The 18,694-nt window shown below is 40.7% G+C and overlaps 1 protein-coding gene across 2 annotated transcripts in view; it reads left to right on the top strand.

Annotated features, from left to right (window-relative positions):
- The window catches only part of LOC308290647 (guanine nucleotide-binding protein subunit alpha-11), a 47,279-nt gene that overhangs the window by 8,222 nt on the left and 20,363 nt on the right, over window positions 1–18,694 (top strand). The window lies entirely within an intron of this gene.

Here is an 18,694-nt window from a genome sequence, read left to right as displayed (position 1 = left end):
TTTTATTTTATTTTTTAAACTTTATTTTTCTCAGATTATTATTATTCTTTTTTGTCTGATCATTAATATTTTCTACAGGAAGTAGCTATAAAGCAACGATCTACTTCCAGTAGCACCGGCTTGTAGCAAACTGTCCGTGGTTGGGGTGGCTTTCCGAGCTTTTTTGACAGTGATTATGTCCTTTATGGAAGGGAGGACGCATCCGCTGCTGCACTTGGCTGTTTGCATGACCCCCTGCATTGCTTTGCGGCTGCGGACTGTACAGTTAGTGTTGCAACCAGTCAGGGTGCTCTCGGTGGTGCCTATGTAAAGAGCTTGTAGGACCTTGGGGCCCATACCAAACCTTTTCAGTCGGTTGAGAACATTGAGCCGTCATCATGCCTTCTTCACCACTTATTGTGTGTGTAAGTCTCAGGTGAGTGAGTTTCTCAATGATGTGGATGCACCTCGCAGATCCACAGTGGTGCCATTGCTGTATAGTGATCTCTACACCTGTAGTGTAGTTCACCATACCTTTGGTCTTGTATGTAGACGACGTTGAGTGCCAGCTTGTAGAAAGGAGCTCAGAATACGGCTCTATGGGGCTCCTGTGTTGAGGCCGAGGCTTAGTGGGACATTGGTGTTGGAGAGCATCCTCATTGCCTGGCATCGCTCTGACAAAAAAAATCCAGCTGCCCAGGCTGGTGTTGACACCTAGGTTCCAGAGCTTGGTGTCAAAAGGGCACTATGGTGTCTGTTGAACGCTGAGCTGTAATCTATAAACGCTATAATCTATAAATTCTAGGGGTGTAACTAGGGTTGGGTTCGGTAACCGCCGTACCGCGGTATACCGAGGTAGGTAAACAAGCGAGTTTTAAAACGGGAGAAGCGAGGACCGCATGCGCTCCATGCCGCTCTGCTCTGGGCCGTGTACCACACGTTTGGAAGCCACATACGTCACTCAGAGACACAGACAGTCAGACCTACACAGGGCAGCACAGCAGCCGCGTAGAGGAGTACAGAGAGCAGCGTAAACTTTCTCTGTAATCCACACGACACAAGGATGTTAATACATACCTTGTGTTGTGGCATAACTTTTTTTATTCATACGGATTACTGGCGGAGCGCGAGCCGTGTGGACTAAAACCGGAAATGAAACTATTTTACTTTTTCCACCGCGTCGCACGTTGTGCCCCGTCCGGCGGCGCGTCGGCGATTTTATAACCTTTTCTGTCAAGTCTTGTAACTAAAACCTGTATATAGCAGCACTCAATCACTGCGATTTGAGAGTTGAGACGTGACGTGAGTTTACAGAATCACTGTACAAGATCTGACTACACGTCCTCTTCTGGTTTGTTCACACAGCTGTTTGTGTCTGAAAAGCCCAAGTAGCTAGCCTACGTTACTATGGTAACCCGACAGTGCAGATCTAAAAGCTCAGAACGCGTCGCGGATGCGATGTGTTGTGAGCTTGTAGATCTGCTCCTTTCAAAGCCAGACCCGCTGTGCTGTACGGAGAAGTATAACTCGGGCAGTCAGGCTGTGGAGAGGCGACTTTTGGGAAGATGATTGCAATATTTTGACTTATCGCCGAACCTTAATTAATTGATACGGGGGTGCGGTAATTACCGCAATACAGGCGGTAAATGGGAAGACGGTAATCGTGGTAACAAAATGTCGATACCGCCCCAGGCCTAGGTGTAACGATATATAGTAACGAAATATCGTTTTTAACTTAAAAAATCGAAGTATATCGAAATTAAAACAGCTAAAATTGAATCGTATCGTTTTATTTTGTATTGAATCGGCAGTGCAAAGAATCGATTGTATCGATACTACTTACTTGTGTATTGTATTTAGCATTTTTAAGAAGAAAAAATGAAAAGGAGGCTTAAATTACTTCTATCGATAAATGTGTGTAATCTCTGGGTTCATGTCAAGGTGCAGGTTTGTCAATATACAATGTCCATGTATTTGGCAGATAATCACTGTTTACTTATTCATATCCATAATAATACATGTTTCCCTTAAAAACCTGCACTATCCACAACTTTCACACAGATTTAATGTCTTTGTTAAATAGTTACTATATCGATTTAAAATCATTGAATCGAATCATATCGCCATGAATGAACCAATATCGTCCATGTATCGTATCGTCAACCATGTAGATTTGTGACATGTATCGATTCGCTATTAAAATGTATGGTTACACCCCTAATAAATTCCTCATCTCCAGGAAGGAGAAAACAGTGAAGTGTTGTGGCTATGTCTATGCGCCTATGGATATTTTTTGCCGGTAAGCACATTCATGACTGTCTTGGGTGGGTGGCAGCCTGCTGTTGATCAGCTTCTCAAAACATTTGCTCAATGGTGATGAGAGCTGCAGGACGTCATTTAGAACAGTTAATTTGCTCCTTTTTTTTTGGTTCTGGAATTATGGTAGTGTTAAAAGAGTCAGGGATACTATCTTCTGAGAGGGATTGATTATAGATAAAACCTGATAGCAGGCAGCGTTGCATATGCTCTGAACACCTGACCTGAAGAGGGTGTGTGTGTGTGAGCACATTGTGTGATGGTGCCAAGTCAACCAATGTAGATCATCACGCATCAACAATGAGGGTGACATGCACAGATGGCTGATTTAGTGATTTCGCATATCATAGGATGCCAGGTGAGACATTTTGATCAATGTTAAACCTGTTTATGAAGCAGTGTAACCATATAGGCCTGCCAGTTTAGCCAGAATGGTCAAGGTTTGTGATTATTATTTTTAAAAGAGTCATAAATGTACCTGTAGCTACTTTTATGTCCAAAAAAGCCTCCTTGGAGTCCGGAATGACACTAAAATAACATCCCGAAGGCTAACGCAGGCTGGCAATATTATGTTAGCATGAGTTTTTTTATTGTCTTTATATAATTCTATATATATTTTCTTTTATATTTTTATATTGAGTGATTGAGCACAGATTACAACCGTTTCTTGACAATTCAAGTCCACAGATACACAGAAGGCATGAGTTCTTATTGACATGCATACATTTCATACTGGAGATGTTGATGGGGATATTCCTTCTGTCCTCCTGGTCTGATGACTGGACTAGTTATTTTGTGCGCGTGTGTATACGCCACTTCTAAACGTTGGTACCTGTTCCCAGGACATGAACACATCCTCTTATACATAATAGCAGTGTGGAAACAGAGACTAGTTACACATTGTAGCAGTGTGGAAACAGTCCCTGGAAACACTGACTTCCACCTCTCCCATGTGGGACTGATGTTGACTGATGGTCCGTCTTGTTAATTCAGTCATATGGATAGAAACCTGTTCAACGTGTATTGGAACAAACAGTACAAATCACATGTCATGGATTTATTTTTATGTTCATGTAATGAATAGTTTTTAATCTTATGACTCTATACGAATAACATTTATATAAGAACTAAAGAAAGAGAACTAACATCAGTAGTGCCTCAAGATGATCTCAATTATGTCCCGTTTCCTTTTCATTTAGGGCAGTTCCGTGACAGCAATTACCTATTACGTGAACGAATCTCACCATTGCTCTTCTTAATCTTCTTAATACCCTTGGCCTTTATGTCCCATAATAAACTCTGTTGACTATCTTGAATTTCATTTTCTTCTAACTTGCATTGATTATAGACATTTATGATCTGCTTCCTTTTTCTGTCTCTCTCAATACTGTATTTGTTTGCAGTCTCTTCCCTGTGTTCTCTTACTGTCCTTCCTGAACTCCCTATTGATGTCAACTACTTCCTTTTAGGTATTCAAACCATTACTTATCAGGGCCTCGTTCAGTTCAGTCAGTGTTTTGAGGAAAAGTCTTTTAGGATTTTATAATGGCATTGTGGAATAGGGGAGGATGCCAAGAGAAATGGGGTGGGGAGTGTGCTTTAGCACGCTAAACCCCAAAACATCCTTTTCCCATGAGATTTTATTTTAGAACTTAGAACATGAACTGTGAGTTTGGAAAGAAAGCACCAGGCACACTTTTTCTGTCAATGTGCTCGCTATCAATCAGTCTACTATCTATCTAGGCTAATGTCTGTTTGTTTTTTGCAAAAGTTAAACTCAAGGATGTCTCATACGTAAACGCCTGCCTACGCCCATTATGGTTTCTCTTTATAAGTCTTATAAGCTAAGCCAAGGAGATCAGCCCTGTTCTAGCTGTGTTTATTTGAATCCTGGGTAGTTGCTGCCAAGGTAACAATTCTCATTCCGGGGTTCCGCATAGGGATGGGACGATACGCGATATTATCGTTTATTGTGATAAAAAACACTCACAATAATTGTATCGTGGAGATTTCATTTATCGTGATATCGTCCTCCGTCATGAACTGGGATCAATTAACCTTTTATTTGCCGAGCTGCATATCCGGTACCTCTTAAACCCATTATAATTGGTAAAAGGTACTTACAATATACGTACTTGATACAGTCTTTTTTCACTCTCTATCAAATGCTCACGACGTGTTGTGAACTTGTAGATCTGCTATTTTTTGGCAAATGTTCCGCTCCAGGTCCAGGATAATGGATCGCGATTTCTTTTGTCACAATAATCGTGATATGACATTTTCATGTCGTCCCATCCCTAGTTCCGCATAGCCTAGCCGACATCACTGCCACACAAAGATTACCCCCCCCCCCCCCCCCCAAAAAGGGAACTGGTTCCCCTGACATCACAGTGATTATTATATATTGGCATTCACAGATAGGGGCTTAATATTGATGACATCAGGGATCTCCATACATGGGCATAAAAGGGATTTGGTTCCCCTGGCATCAAAGGGATCTCCATATCTCCATATATGTGCATAAAAGGGATTTGGTTTGTTCCACTGGCATCACAGGGATCTCCATATATGGTAATAAAAGGGATTTGTTCCCATGACATCACAGTGATGTCAGAGCGTGATGTCAGTGTGAGTGTCAATCAACAAAAAAGACAAGTGTTAACCATACGGACAGATACTGTCAAGATGTGACGGTTCTGATAGTAAACTGCGCCCTACGGTCGCAATTAAAGCCAGGAACTGTTTCCTTATTTTGTTTTGAACTGGTCTTTTCAGACATTCTGTTGGCTCTCACAACACGATGTGCAACAGTCCTGCACATCTGATTCTGAAGCTCTGAAAATTTGAATAAAATAAAGCGCCATACTATCAACTCACTCACTGCAGACGATCATCTCACACCACACGGGACTGCCTTTGCATTACGTTTGGTGCCATGCAAATACAAACGTAGCCACAGCATTTACATTTCATGCAGTTATAATAAGCGACTTATCAGTCTTCACTGAGGTTGGAGACTTTGTTTGGACAGGATTTGAGGCCAACATATCGGACCTCTGGGCCTCTTGATTTAGTTTAAAGTAAATAAATAAAATACCACGTAAGATTTCGACTGGGTGTCTTGTGGGAAGAGTCAATATTAGGCTATTTAGTACCCAGGCTACTTAAAAGAAGTTGGTAAGTAACGTGTGCATGTTCTATGTTTGTACTTTTGTTGTAACGTAGTCTGGGGCCAACTTCGTGGAGTAAGCTCACAGGTCAGGTCTGCCATCTTCCCCTTGCTGATGGGCATGACTTTATTTCAGTTAGCATACATTGTCCTTCCTTTACAATTACAATTAATGCCATCAGTACTGAATATATTATTGGCTACATTTTGTGTGTGTGTGTGTGTGTGTGTGTGTGTGTGTGTGTGTGTGTGTGTGTGTGTGTGTGTGTGTGTGTGTGTGTGTGTGTGTGTGTGTGTGTGTGTGTGTGTGTGTGTGTGTGTGTGTGTGTGTGTGTGTGTGTGTGTGTGTGTGTGTGTGTGTGTGTGTGTGTGTCAATGGAGAGGCTATGATCAATAGGTAGCACAATGGGCAATGAAGCAAGCAACTGCTATCCACTTTGGCATTAAGTATGCCTACCCTACCAGCCATTTTAGCACAGCCAGACAACCTCTTTTAGTAGAGGTATACTTTTAAACACCAGCTAAGCCGGTGTATAACGACGTGCGTTAGGTAGCTAAGGCAGATAGGTGTTTGTAGTTCTGTTCTGAGCCATGTTTGTCAGGCGGCTCTGTTAGTTGAGCAAACAATGATGTTGACACACCCAGGAGTTTCGGCAGTTATGTGGCAGACAGGTCTGTGAAAGACTGCCCACTCCCTCGCATGTCATCGTCTGTCTACTAGATTTTCATGACTGACTGATGTATGGACCCTCTTTATAGCGGCTTCATAACCCTATATGGTCTGGATATTCTGTGACAACAGGGTTAGTGTCTGCCAAACTGCTAATTTCATTACATTTTGTGGTGAAGTTAGGGTGAGATATTCACAGCAGCTAGACAACGACAATGATAGATTTAGACTTTTGGCTTGTGATATGGCAAATGCTTTTTAATTCTAATTAAAATTAAACTGTTGACACTGTTACCTATACTTATTATAATTAATCATCTAACACTATGCATATTTCTAGATATTGACCATTGTGTCATCCCTGTTAAACCAACATCACCGTGTGTATGTGACCATGTGAATAGCACATCAGTCAGTGGTGTGTAAAGGCCAATTTTTGCTCTGTGTAAAGTGTTGCTCAACACGTCGCATGACTGCGCCAAGCAACATTTTGGGTTTGAGCATATACTGTACAGCATGTTGTGCCATCTCTATTGTAACGAGAATCAGCAAACTGACATCTGCTAATAGTGCTTCAAAGCCCTCTATTTTGACGAAATGGACGAGTACAGAAAATAAGCTTTTCTATAGAGAAGCAATCTAACTATAACGTGTATCGTTCAGCAGCTAACTGAAGTTGATGGAGATTGAGTGGCGATCTCATCATCCCTTATCCCAGATATGGGACAATGGGGGGGTTGATTCATCGATTACTAATCGAAAAGTGCTGTAGAATAATCAATTTTGATAAAGGTACATTTTTGGCATCCCTAGTAGTAGACAGAAGTAACCTAGATTAGGGATCAACTTATGTTTAATGCTATGCCATATTGAATGTTTGCGTGGAAATCATTAAAAGTCATTGTCAAACTTGAACCAAGAGTTTTCTATTTAAACCTAATAAGCATTAAGCAATGATTAAGCAATAATCTTTTATCAGTTTCTTCTATGACTACCCACTTCAACAATGACTTCAACAATGATAATTCTGAGAGCTTTACCTATAACCTCTCCTTTAGATTTTTAACAAGGTATAAACTTTACATGGTACGAGCCTCTTCCCCCTGCTGACTATGTTTATTTATACAACATTGTATGACAGTGTTGCACACTGAAAACTAAAATAACTGCTATATTAATCTTAATCCGTTTTTGGCACATGGCAGTCATACGACAGATTATAAATGCAAATGGCTCTTAAAAAGTAATCTACATCACCTGAAGGCAACCCCACTCAGAAAACGACACCAGACCAAACGGCACAAGTCTCTCCCTCTTCATCTCTCTCTATTATTTCTCTATTTATCTTCCCCTTGTCTGGCTGTCTACCCCACCTTCCCCCTCTTTCTCTCTTTCGCGCATTCACGCACGCACACAAACACACTGTAAAGTTCTGTGGTGTTCTTAATACTGGATTTGTTCACAGACACAAGTAACCGTAAGCAACTGATGACTTATGTTTTTTTTGGAGCGGTGAAAGCGCTCCCAATAGACAGGTATGTCCGTGGGTATGTGGGTGGCTGGCTGGGTGGCTGGCTGGCTGGCTGGCTGGCCGTGTCCGTCCGTAGCCTGGCAATACCTTTAGTGGCCACACACAACACACTAGTTAAAGGAGGGGCGCTGTTTTGTGCAGGCCAGGCACACTCACCACTCACTCACACGCGCACGCAACACACACACACGCACATAGAACACAGAATCAAAAACATAGATCTAGAACACATAGAATCAAAAACATAGATCTAGAACACATAGAATCAAAAACATAGATCTAGAACACATAGAATCAAAAACATAGATCCAGAACATATAGAATCAAAAACATAGATCTAGAACACATAGAATGTAAAAACATAGACCTAGAACACATAGAATGTAAAAACATAGACCTAGAACACAGAATCAAAAACATAGATCTAGAACATATAGTATCAAAAACATAGATCTAGAACACAGAATCAAAAACATAGATCTAGAACATATAGAATCAAAAACATAGATCTAGAACACAGAATCAAAAACATAGATCTAGAACACAGAATCAAAAACATAGATCTAGAACATATAGAATCAAAAACATAGATCTAGAACACAGAATCAAAAACATAGATCTAGAACATATAGAATCAAAAACATAGATCTAGAACATATAGAATCAAAAACACCATATAGAATCAAAAACATAGATCTAGAACACATAGAATCAAAAACATAGATATAGAACACAGAATCAAAAACATAGATCTAGAACATATAGAATCAAAAACATAGATCTAGAACACATAGAATCAAAAACATAGATCTAGAACACATAGAATCAAAAACATAGATCTAGAACACATAGAATGTAAAAACATAGACCTAGAACACATAGAATGTAAAAACATAGACCTAGAACACAGAATCAAAAACATAGATCTAGAACTAGGGATGGTCCGATCAGGTTTTTTGGAACCGAGCACCGATCACAAAAGTTTGATCACCCGATACCGATCAATCACCGATCCGATCAAGTTATTATTTATATTTTCTAAATGTTAATGTTTTAACTTTAATTAATTAATTCACTCATGAATTCATTTATATATTTGCCTTATAGTTATTTACCAGCATTACTATGTATTTATTATCATAGCAGTAACTAATTATTCCTTCAGCACTGTGGAAATCAATACCCCAAAATGGCCTCAAGTGGGCATACTGAACGGCTGGTTGATCGGATGCACCGATCGGATCGGATCGGTGAATTTACCTTTTGATCTAAACCACCGATTATCGCCGATCACGCTTTGATCGGCCCGATCCGATCCATTGCCGATTGATCGGTAACATCTCTACATATAGTATCAAAAACATAGATCTAGAACACAATCAAAAACATAGATCTAGAACATATAGAATCAACAACATAGATCTAGAACACAGAATAAAAAACATAGATCTAGAACATATAGAATCAAAAACATAGATCTAGAACACAGAATCAAAAACATAGATCTAGAACACAGAATCAAAAACATGGCTCTAGAACAGGGGTCTTCAACAGGGGGTCCGCGACCCCTAGGGGGTCCGCGGAAGTACTGCAGGGGGTCCGCGAAATTATTGCTTTAAAAAAAAAAAAAAAAAAAAAGATTTCAAAAAATGTTTTTTTTTTCACACATTTTGATTAAAAAATAAATCATGATTCTATCCATTTTGAATAGCTTGAATACATGATTACTATGCAATTGACAGTTTGTTGATATTATTGACATTTGTTCTCAGTTAATAAGTAGTATGTTTAGAAATGGTAGTGGTACGGCCCACCCTGCTCGCTGTAACTTGTACTTGTTTAAAATAAAAAAATATGTCGTAGCCCCGACCCCCCCACCCTACGAGGTGGTAGGGGGTCCCTGCTCCATCTCCCCATCAGTTTGGGGGTCCCCGGCCTGAAAACGTTGAAGACCCCTGCTCTAGAACACAGAATCAAAAACATACATCTAGAACATATAGAATCAAAAACATAGATCTAGAACATATAGAATCAAAAACACCATATAGAATCAAAAACATAGATCTAGAACACAGAATCAAAAACATAGATCTATTAGAATCAAAAACAGATCTAGAACATATAGAATCAAAAACAGATCTAGAACACAGAATCAAAAACAGATCTAGAACATATAGAATCAAAAACACCATATAAAATCAAAAACATAGATCTAGAACACAGAATCAAAAACATAGATATAGAACATATAGAATCAAAAACATAGATCTAGAACACATAGAATCAAAAACATAGATCTAGAACACAGAATCAAAAACATAGATCTAGAACAGGGGTGTCGAACTCATCTTGGGGTGAGGGCCGCATTGGATGAAAGGCGACTTGATGAGGGCCGAACCAGTCGCGGATCGGATGGCATGCACACTCGCGCACATGTTCGCTCTGTTTTTCTTCCTGTCGTCTCAGCCACTGCTGTAGCTAGCAGTATAGCAGTATATCATTTTACAAATTGTGTTCATTATTAAGTAAAATAGCTACTTTCATTATTGGTATTACAGTTGCAGTTAGGTACGAGAGATGCTATTTGTTTAAAGGAGTTCATCCCCAAAATGACTTTTTGGGGACTTACTCACGCCATGGAGAATTGAGTTCAATAATATATTTTTATTTTATTTGTCGCATTACTAAGACAAAAATGTGATAATAGTACACTTCCCCCCATTGATTCCGGATGGGGACCCAAATGCATTTGGGTCCCCATCCGGAATCAATAGGCATGCATTTATTGTAATCAAATTTCTGTTTTAGGAATGAGTCTACATTGGCTCCATGGCATTTTGGGGGTGAACTACTCCTTTAAGAAGTGCCAATAAGAATAAACCATTTGATAATAGAATAATTCAATTCCTGATAGTCTCCAGTACGCTATAATTTGTAAATGGCTAAAAAAAATATTATTGATGCAGGACAATAATTATTTTTATTGTATTTTATAATAAAAAAAATAAAAGTAATGAACAATAATGTATTCAGAAAATATCGGAATAATAAAACTTTTACATTTTTATTATTATTATATTTTTTAAATAAGTTATTTTTTTAACAACATTAATTTCCATCTCTAATATGTGTAATCTTTGAGTACAGTTCGAATATTGTAGGTATGTTCAGGTATTATTCATAGCCAGACCAACCACCCTATTCCTAGCAATGCTGTCATCTTCAAAGAGAGAGAGAGAGCTGGTCACTTAACATTCCAATCAATCAACTCAATCACTGCCAGGTGGGAGAAACCTAGCCTGCAGTGTACAGACATTAGTTAGGTTCATTCTTAAAACAATCATAACTCTTGACAGGAATGGGCTAGAGACTTACTTTTTTTTCTCTAAATGCTCAGAAATGTATGCTCTAGCCTGGGGGGCCGGATTGAATCATTCGGCCCGCGGGCCGTATGTTTGACATCCCTGATCTAGAACATATAGAATCAAAAAATAGATCTAGAACATATAGAATCAAAAACACCATATAGAATCAAAAACAGATCTAGAACACATAGAATCAAAAACATAGATCTAGAACACATAGAATCAAAAACATAGATCTAGAACACAGAATCAAAAACATAGATATAGAACACATAGAATCAAAAACAGACACACACACACACACACACACACACACACACACACACACAGGGTATAGCTGCTCAGATTCACCGCTCCACTTCGAACCGAGGTTTGATTTTTTTTTTTTTTTTTTTTACAAACTTAAGTGTAGAGACATGAAGTGGAGTACAAAAATAGAGCATAGAGATAAGACAAAGAGAGACATCTACAGGTTAATTTAAGGCCAAGCATTGTCAAGGTTATAATAACCTACTCAATACGGTTTGGCAATTACCAAGTGTGATTTTCAAACGGCGGCTATCCAGTTACTATGAAAAGAAAGCACAGTGGAACCTTACTGCCCAGGTCCATATTACAGCCCAGGTCTATATTACTGCCCAGCTTCAAACCCATGTGAGGTTAGGTAAATGGTTAGGTACCAGAGAGGCTATGATAGTCATAGAGATAACAACATAGAAGTGACATTTAATTAGGAATCCTCATTCCAGAATGGTACGATTGTAGTAGCCCAGGACGAGTGGAGTCCTGTTTTTGCTATAATTCTAACCTATGGTGCAAGAGGCTTATGTCTGTCCATGTTGTTTTGTAACAAATATCAGCACTGTTCTTATGCAATAACACAAAGTAATGCATATACATTATATGCCATATAATGTAAAACAGTAGGCGGCAGTGGCTCAGGAGGTAGAGCGGTCGTTTAGGAAACGGAAGGTTCCTGGTTCGATCCCCAGCTCCCCCTGTGTTAGTTTCGAAGTGAGGTGATAGCTCTTCACCTTGGACTATGATAGAGGCTTTACTTGTTTTATATTATCTTAACTAGTTGTGATGAATAGACTATCTGGTAAAGGCCCAGGCCAGTCCCCCCATTATTAGCCAATTTTAATATAGGATATTGCTCCTGGTTTCTAATGAAGCAACTAGACTATCTGGTAAAGGCCCAGGCCAGTCCCCCCATTATTAGCCAATTTTAATATAGGATATTGCTCCTGGTTTCTAATGAAGCAACTATAACACATACACAGTAAAAGTGGACAAAATGTAACCAAATGTAACCATTTGGTTTCATTTGTACACTCTGCGTTAAATTAACATGCAGGATTATAGAGTGGGGGGAAGTAGGTCATCTTGTGACAGGGTCACGGGAAATGAATAAGGAAGAATTTTATATCTCTCCCACACACATGCTCCGTGGGCAGGCTTTGCTGAAATTATCCAAAGCAGCCGTCCTCTGTAGCATCACTCGTTCAGTCACTTAGCTTTGCTGCACAGAACAAACATGCAGTCAGTCACACTTCTTGGTCAAATTGATCTTGGTCAAATTGATCTTGGTAAACTGAACGGTGCATCTCTAACCAAATAGACCTGGTTATTATATACATTTGTTTACAAATGCATAAAGTATACTCACAATCAGGCTTGGAATTTCATCATTTTAAAGCAAGGCCACTTGGCCTTTGGTGTTGTCCAGTTTTTGAGGGAACAAAGGCCAACTCCCAGGGCCGGGAGGCCATCAAATAAAACAAGATTTTAGCCCATTGAAATAATTAATAATTAATTGTATAATATGTATAATATCCGCTGTGAAATAAATAAATGAGTATTTACAATCTGATGCTCAGCCCTGCACAAATCAAATATACTGGATTCGTTTAAAAATGGGGACTCAACAAAAGACACGGGTGTAATGTCTACATAACAAGAGTCTACATATTGACAAGACAGACAGAGGAAAAAGTAGTACAGTCATCTGGGCTGGGGCATTAAGGCCACTCTGGCCTCAGGGCATGCCATTTTTTGGAGGGGCACAAGGCCAAGCTGAGGGGCAATGGCCTTCATGGCCTGAATTTCCTTCCCTGCTCACAATCTTACTGCGTACATCAAGTTTGAACAGTGGAACAGTCAATATATGTGTGTGTGTGTGTGTGCCCTTTCAGTCAGTCATTTGGTGGCCTGGAGGTAGTGTGTGCCTCAACATTCTGCTGAGGTGGTCAACACAGCCTTGTCCTCACTATGCTAGGGAGGAAGTCTTAAGGAATAATTTACCTCTCACCAAGACAGGGCTTTCTCCTCTACGGGAGAGCGACTGCGGTTTTCCCAATGAACCTAAGCACAGCGGTGGGGGCCATTGGTGGGCAAGGAGGTAGGGAGCGCTTCGCTGTGTTCACTTGGACCGCACAGAGGTGCCCAAAGTCGGTGGGAGGAAGATTTACTATTCTGTCCATAACGGCACATAACTCGGTAACGGTGCTGAGTCGGCTCATGCGACCGTCGCAACGCTCGACGCGGCGACTCGCTCGCTACCGCCTGAGATGGCGGGCCTCCGTCGTCATCACCCTTGCAGCCCCCCGCGCCCCCACCGTTGCGCTCAGGGTCATTGGGAAAACCGCGGTCGCTTCTGTCAGATTCACCACTTCTCTCTCATTTTCTCTAGCTTTCTTGCTCTCTCTCTCTCCCTCCCAACCGCACGCACGCACACATGCACACAGAGTCACTTACAGTACTAACTCATTCCTTCTTTCTTGCTTTCCCTTTCAGCCTGTTCTCTTCTCTTAAACGGGGAAGTCAAACTTTGCCCCAAGTTATTGGCATCCATTTAATTTGGAGCGGAAGTACCTCCCGAGGCCTCTGGCTGAATGGACAAATGAAATGGATCCGTTTTGACCGTGTTTTTGGTCATTCCGAGTTAATGGTTATTCAGTAGAATGAGTAACGTCCTGTTTGGTGCATGGCATGGGCATAGTGACACAGTTCTACTTCAGTGGCCAGACATGGCTGTGTGATCACGGGGTTTCTCCTTTCCCTGTGTCTGTTAGGAACCGCTGCGTCGTTGATTTCACTCATTTAAATCTCTCCCAAAGCTTGAGCACCTTAGCAGAGTCCATGACACAAGATCATTGGCATAAAGAAAATCATTAAAGTATCGGCTAATATTGTTTGTAATTGTCTCTGCCAGGCTGAAGACATGGTCAAGACTGTTTTGCACCCTTTTCCGCATGTGTGTGTGTATGTGTGTGTGTGTGAGCAGCTAATCTCCGGCACTGTTGACCCTATCAACGTGAAAACTGTGCAGTGTGCACTGCAGTCTGTGCACACACACACTTCCTGAATGCCAGATCCTGCAGAACCTCTGCCCCAAATATTTCACTTGGGCCTGTTATTTTTGCAAAACACATTTCTTGATATTACTCCTACATATCTTGTCCATGCAAATCAGTTCACTGAACACTTGACTTGACAAAATAGATCTTCCAATTCATTATTTTGGAGTGGTTTATGAACTTGCCCTTTGATCATTATGGCTTTGTAGAAATACAGCGTGTTGGGATGGGACCATACTGTATGTGCATTGACCACATTGTAACATCCTGGGCGGCGATGGAGATGATTGTTGCATATCTTTACTCTGCCCTGTCCTGTGTAAATATAAGAAATAGAGCCCATTAACCCGTCAGCTGGTGTGTTCTGCTATGTGTTTGAGTGAGTTCAATCATACATGAGATGCCATGGGAACTGACATCGTGATCCCCAGGAGTAACAACATTTACTATAGAGTCAATTCTGCAAAAGTGATTTCTTTTGCAGAATGAGAATCTCTTGAGTTTGGCTGAACATCTCCCCTTTGGTAGAGGCCTTTATTGGTGGTTGGGTGTGTGTATGGCTATTGATTGGTCATGTCTATAGTCTAGGCCAGTAATTTCAGTGGATTAAACAAACATGGATAGATTTTTTTTTAAAGACAGCTTGTTTAAAGGCAGTTTATTTTATCAAGACAGAGATTTTCAGTCTTGTGATATTTCTCTCATGACACTCTCCTTCTTCATACTCTGTATTTTCTCTCCCACCACCTCTCCTTACTCTGCTCTTACATCACATCCCAGCACTTCGTCCCCCCCTGCCCCAGCCCCCCACCCCTTCTCAAGGGCTGAGTCTAGTTGCTGCTAATTCTATCCCGGGATCATGGACATATTATGTCTGAAGGGGAAACTCCAATGTTGCCTGACCTGCTTTCTGCTGAGAAGAGATCCTGTCTGGTAGAGGCAGACAGCCCTCAAAGACTCTCCACTGTTCACCAGGGTATTATAGTGAACGGAAACTAACGCAAAAACTAGAATTGGAAGAAAAAACATTTTGTTGGCTTAAATGGAAAAAAAAGAACTGAAACCATATTGTGCTCACAAACTAACTTAAACTAAGTTTTATAAAGTTAACTTAGTTTTAGTCTGCCAAAAAAAGAAAATACTTCAAATACTCACCGCATCGGATCGTGGAGCATTGTTACCTTGTTGAATCTTCTCTAATCCATATTCACGAAAACTAAAACCTATGAAAATGAAACTAAAACAATGCATTTTCAAAAACTCAAAACAAAACTAGAAAACCCCCTTAAAAAACAAATCGAAACTAAACTGAAATTGAAAAAGTCAAAGAGAAAGACAATTAAAACCAATGAAAATGTTCGAAACTAAAACTAAAAACCTTGCTGTACAGGTTCGACAGTGCTTCTGTTCATCATCCATAGAACTTCGTTAGAAAAGGAACCACTTTTCCTTGTTGTAGTTTCCAATAGGAAGCACGCATTTTATCTAATGATCAGCCACTCGGGTGATAATGCCACCCACTTCATGCCACCCACTTCACCCTCATGAAACGTCTGGGATAACCCAGCTGTCTGACTCTTGTTTGTAGGTTTAAATACTCGAAACCCCCCCCCCTGGACAAGGGAGATATTGGGCTACAGGACGACGACACAAGAGTCTGTCTCAAGCCAGCCGTAGCTTTTAGGCACAAGTAAGTCCAATTGGAGAGGAAATCTCCAAGCATAAAAGGCCTTGAGAGAGCTTAAAAGCTACAGCAGCCACTCTGCTTAAGAAAACGGTTGTTATGCAATGAGCCTATTTCATTTTACTCTCTGGTCTGGCTTGCCCTGGCCTGTCATTTGGGCCAAGACAACAGAAGAAACCGTGAGCAGCTACCATTCAACACAGGAAGCAGGCAGAGTCAGAACGAGGAAAAAGAACGGGGAGCTAGGACTAGGAGTGAGTGAAAAACAGAGGGAGAGCGTAACGAAGAAGGTTTAGGGGAATTCCCATCAATCTAAACTAAAATGGTGACCCTAGAATTATTGAATGCTTTAACCAGTGAAAAATAGCAGATATACAAGCTCACAGCGCGGCACCGAGTGCAGCGCTGCGAGCTTGTAGATCTGCTATTTTTGAAAAAGTCGTGAAAATGTGTGCAAATCTTTGAATATATGTATTTTTAAAGCGAACGTTTGTAACTAAAATTTTGCTTCTGGGTGGTCCCTGGAACTAGATATTTTGAGATGGGGGGTCTGTGGCCAAATAGATATCAGTTTGGGGATCCTTCACATGAAAAGGTTTGAGAACCACTGATATAGTAGTCTCTCAAGAACAGACCAACTGAGCTCCAGTTAAGTGAAAAGGACCTTTTCTTTGACGATGGCTATAGCCAGATTGCTGACATAGAAAACATAGGTTTTTTCAAAAAATCTTAGAAGGATTCAAAAGACACTTATAGAATCGGGTCAAAATTCTAATTTTCACGATTTCTCAAAAATAGCAGATCTACAAGCTCGCAGTGCCGCGCTGTGAGCTTGTATATCTGCTATTTTTCAATAGTTAAAGCATAAAATAATGATGAGCCTGGCAAGAATGAAGAAAAGAGTACATAGTAAAGAAACGGAGAGGAAAGGGGGACTGAGAGATCATCTGACAGGTGGGGGGAGACCGCGAGCTAGGATTAATAAGAGAAGGATATCACACTGGGCGTGTCCCAGCGTGGTGCCGGGGTATTGCACATGCGCAGTGTTAACAGGAACTGCCATGGTGGAGTGTTCCAGCAGAGGCACTAGATAAAAAAGATCATGATCCGTTCTCAGTAGAGCGAGGTGTGTGTTTGTTTTGTTCTCTCTCCACTCATCACCTAAACAGCTGCAGGTTTTCTTATATTTTCTGCATAGTGCTGTGTTTTATTTTTTTTAAAGGACCCCAATTGAAACAAGCCCAAGGCTCTTTGAAGGTGTTTATCCTTTTAGTTGACCTTGTACCAGCTGTTATGAAACTACCTTTTCCTATGTAAACTTCTAATAAAGTTTTAAATCAATCAATTGTGGGAAATAATTGGTCTTCAGAGGGATGCTTTTATATAATCCTGTACTTTGAAGTATATGTCAGTCTAACTTGTACTGTGTGCCGTACTTGTAGTCAGACTAATGTATGGTGCAAAAAATTCAACAGACGCACAATTTAATTTATTTATAAGCACTTACACAAAAATCAGTAAAACAGCAGTAGATGAGAATCCGATGGATTTCTATAACTTATATTCATTCAGGATATGCAACAATAAGCCTACTTGTTTTGTGGCATAAGAACATTTAATTTGAGCAAATAGCAAGTCCCCAGCAGGCACTTAAAGTAGGACAAAACAAACACTACCATTTAATGGTCACACGCCGCCATCTACTGAGCCAAAGTGTAGGAGCGGGCCAGATTGTACTGCACATGTGCCATACCCCGGTACCACGGCTGGGACACGCCCAGTGTGATATCCTTCTCTTATTAGTCCTAGACCGCGAGGAGCACACAGAAGTGGTGTGTGTGTGTGTGTGTGTGTGTGTGGGGGGGGGGGGGTCATTTGTAAGAGGACACCTGAGACAAAGGGAACAAAGTGTTTGGGAAAGCGAGAGAGAGAGACATGCCTTTGGAGAGAGAGGTGATGAAGAGGAAGAAACTGAGTGAGAGACGGACCAATGAAGATAATGAAGATGCATGCAGTGAGATGGAATGCAGGTTGAAACGGGGTTGGAATGCTACCTAGTGATGTTGCTGCTCGCAAGCTCAGCTGCTAGTTCGCACTGTTTATTCCAACAAGACACTGACATCCCTCGAGTCTAGATCGGCATTTTGGCATACCAGAGAATATGTCCATATAAAGATACATTGAAAAAAAGCTCTGGATGCTCCTCTGGGACAGTTGGCAGACATGCTTTGGCCAAAACAAACATATTATAGGGTTCTCAGTGTGTTCATACCCATTTGTTTCACAAAACATTGTTGCACAGTGTGACAACCTTTCTTTGCTGTGTGTGTGTGTGTGTGTGTGTGTGTGTGTGTGTGTGTGTGTGTGTGTGTGTGTGTGTGTGTGTGTGTGTGTGTGTGTGTGTGTGTGTGTGTGTGTGTGTGTGTGTGTGTGTGTGTGTGTGTGTGTGTGTGTGTGTGCGCGCGCAAGAACTGACATCTGATCACCTTGTTCTCTGCTAAACTGAAGTGTGTTGTAGTTGTACAGTTTCTAGCTTAGAAACAATTAGCTCAACAATGTTACAATACTAAACCTATAGCAAGAGCAAGATCTCCAGTTTGTGAAAATGAGGAGGGAATATA

Source organism: Nannobrachium achirus, assembly GCF_963921795.1.
Source record: "Nannobrachium achirus genome assembly, chromosome: 1".
NCBI lineage: Eukaryota > Metazoa > Chordata > Actinopteri > Myctophiformes > Myctophidae > Nannobrachium > Nannobrachium achirus.
Note: the sequence above shows the minus strand (reverse complement) of the source record. Positions and strands in the feature narration are given on the sequence as shown.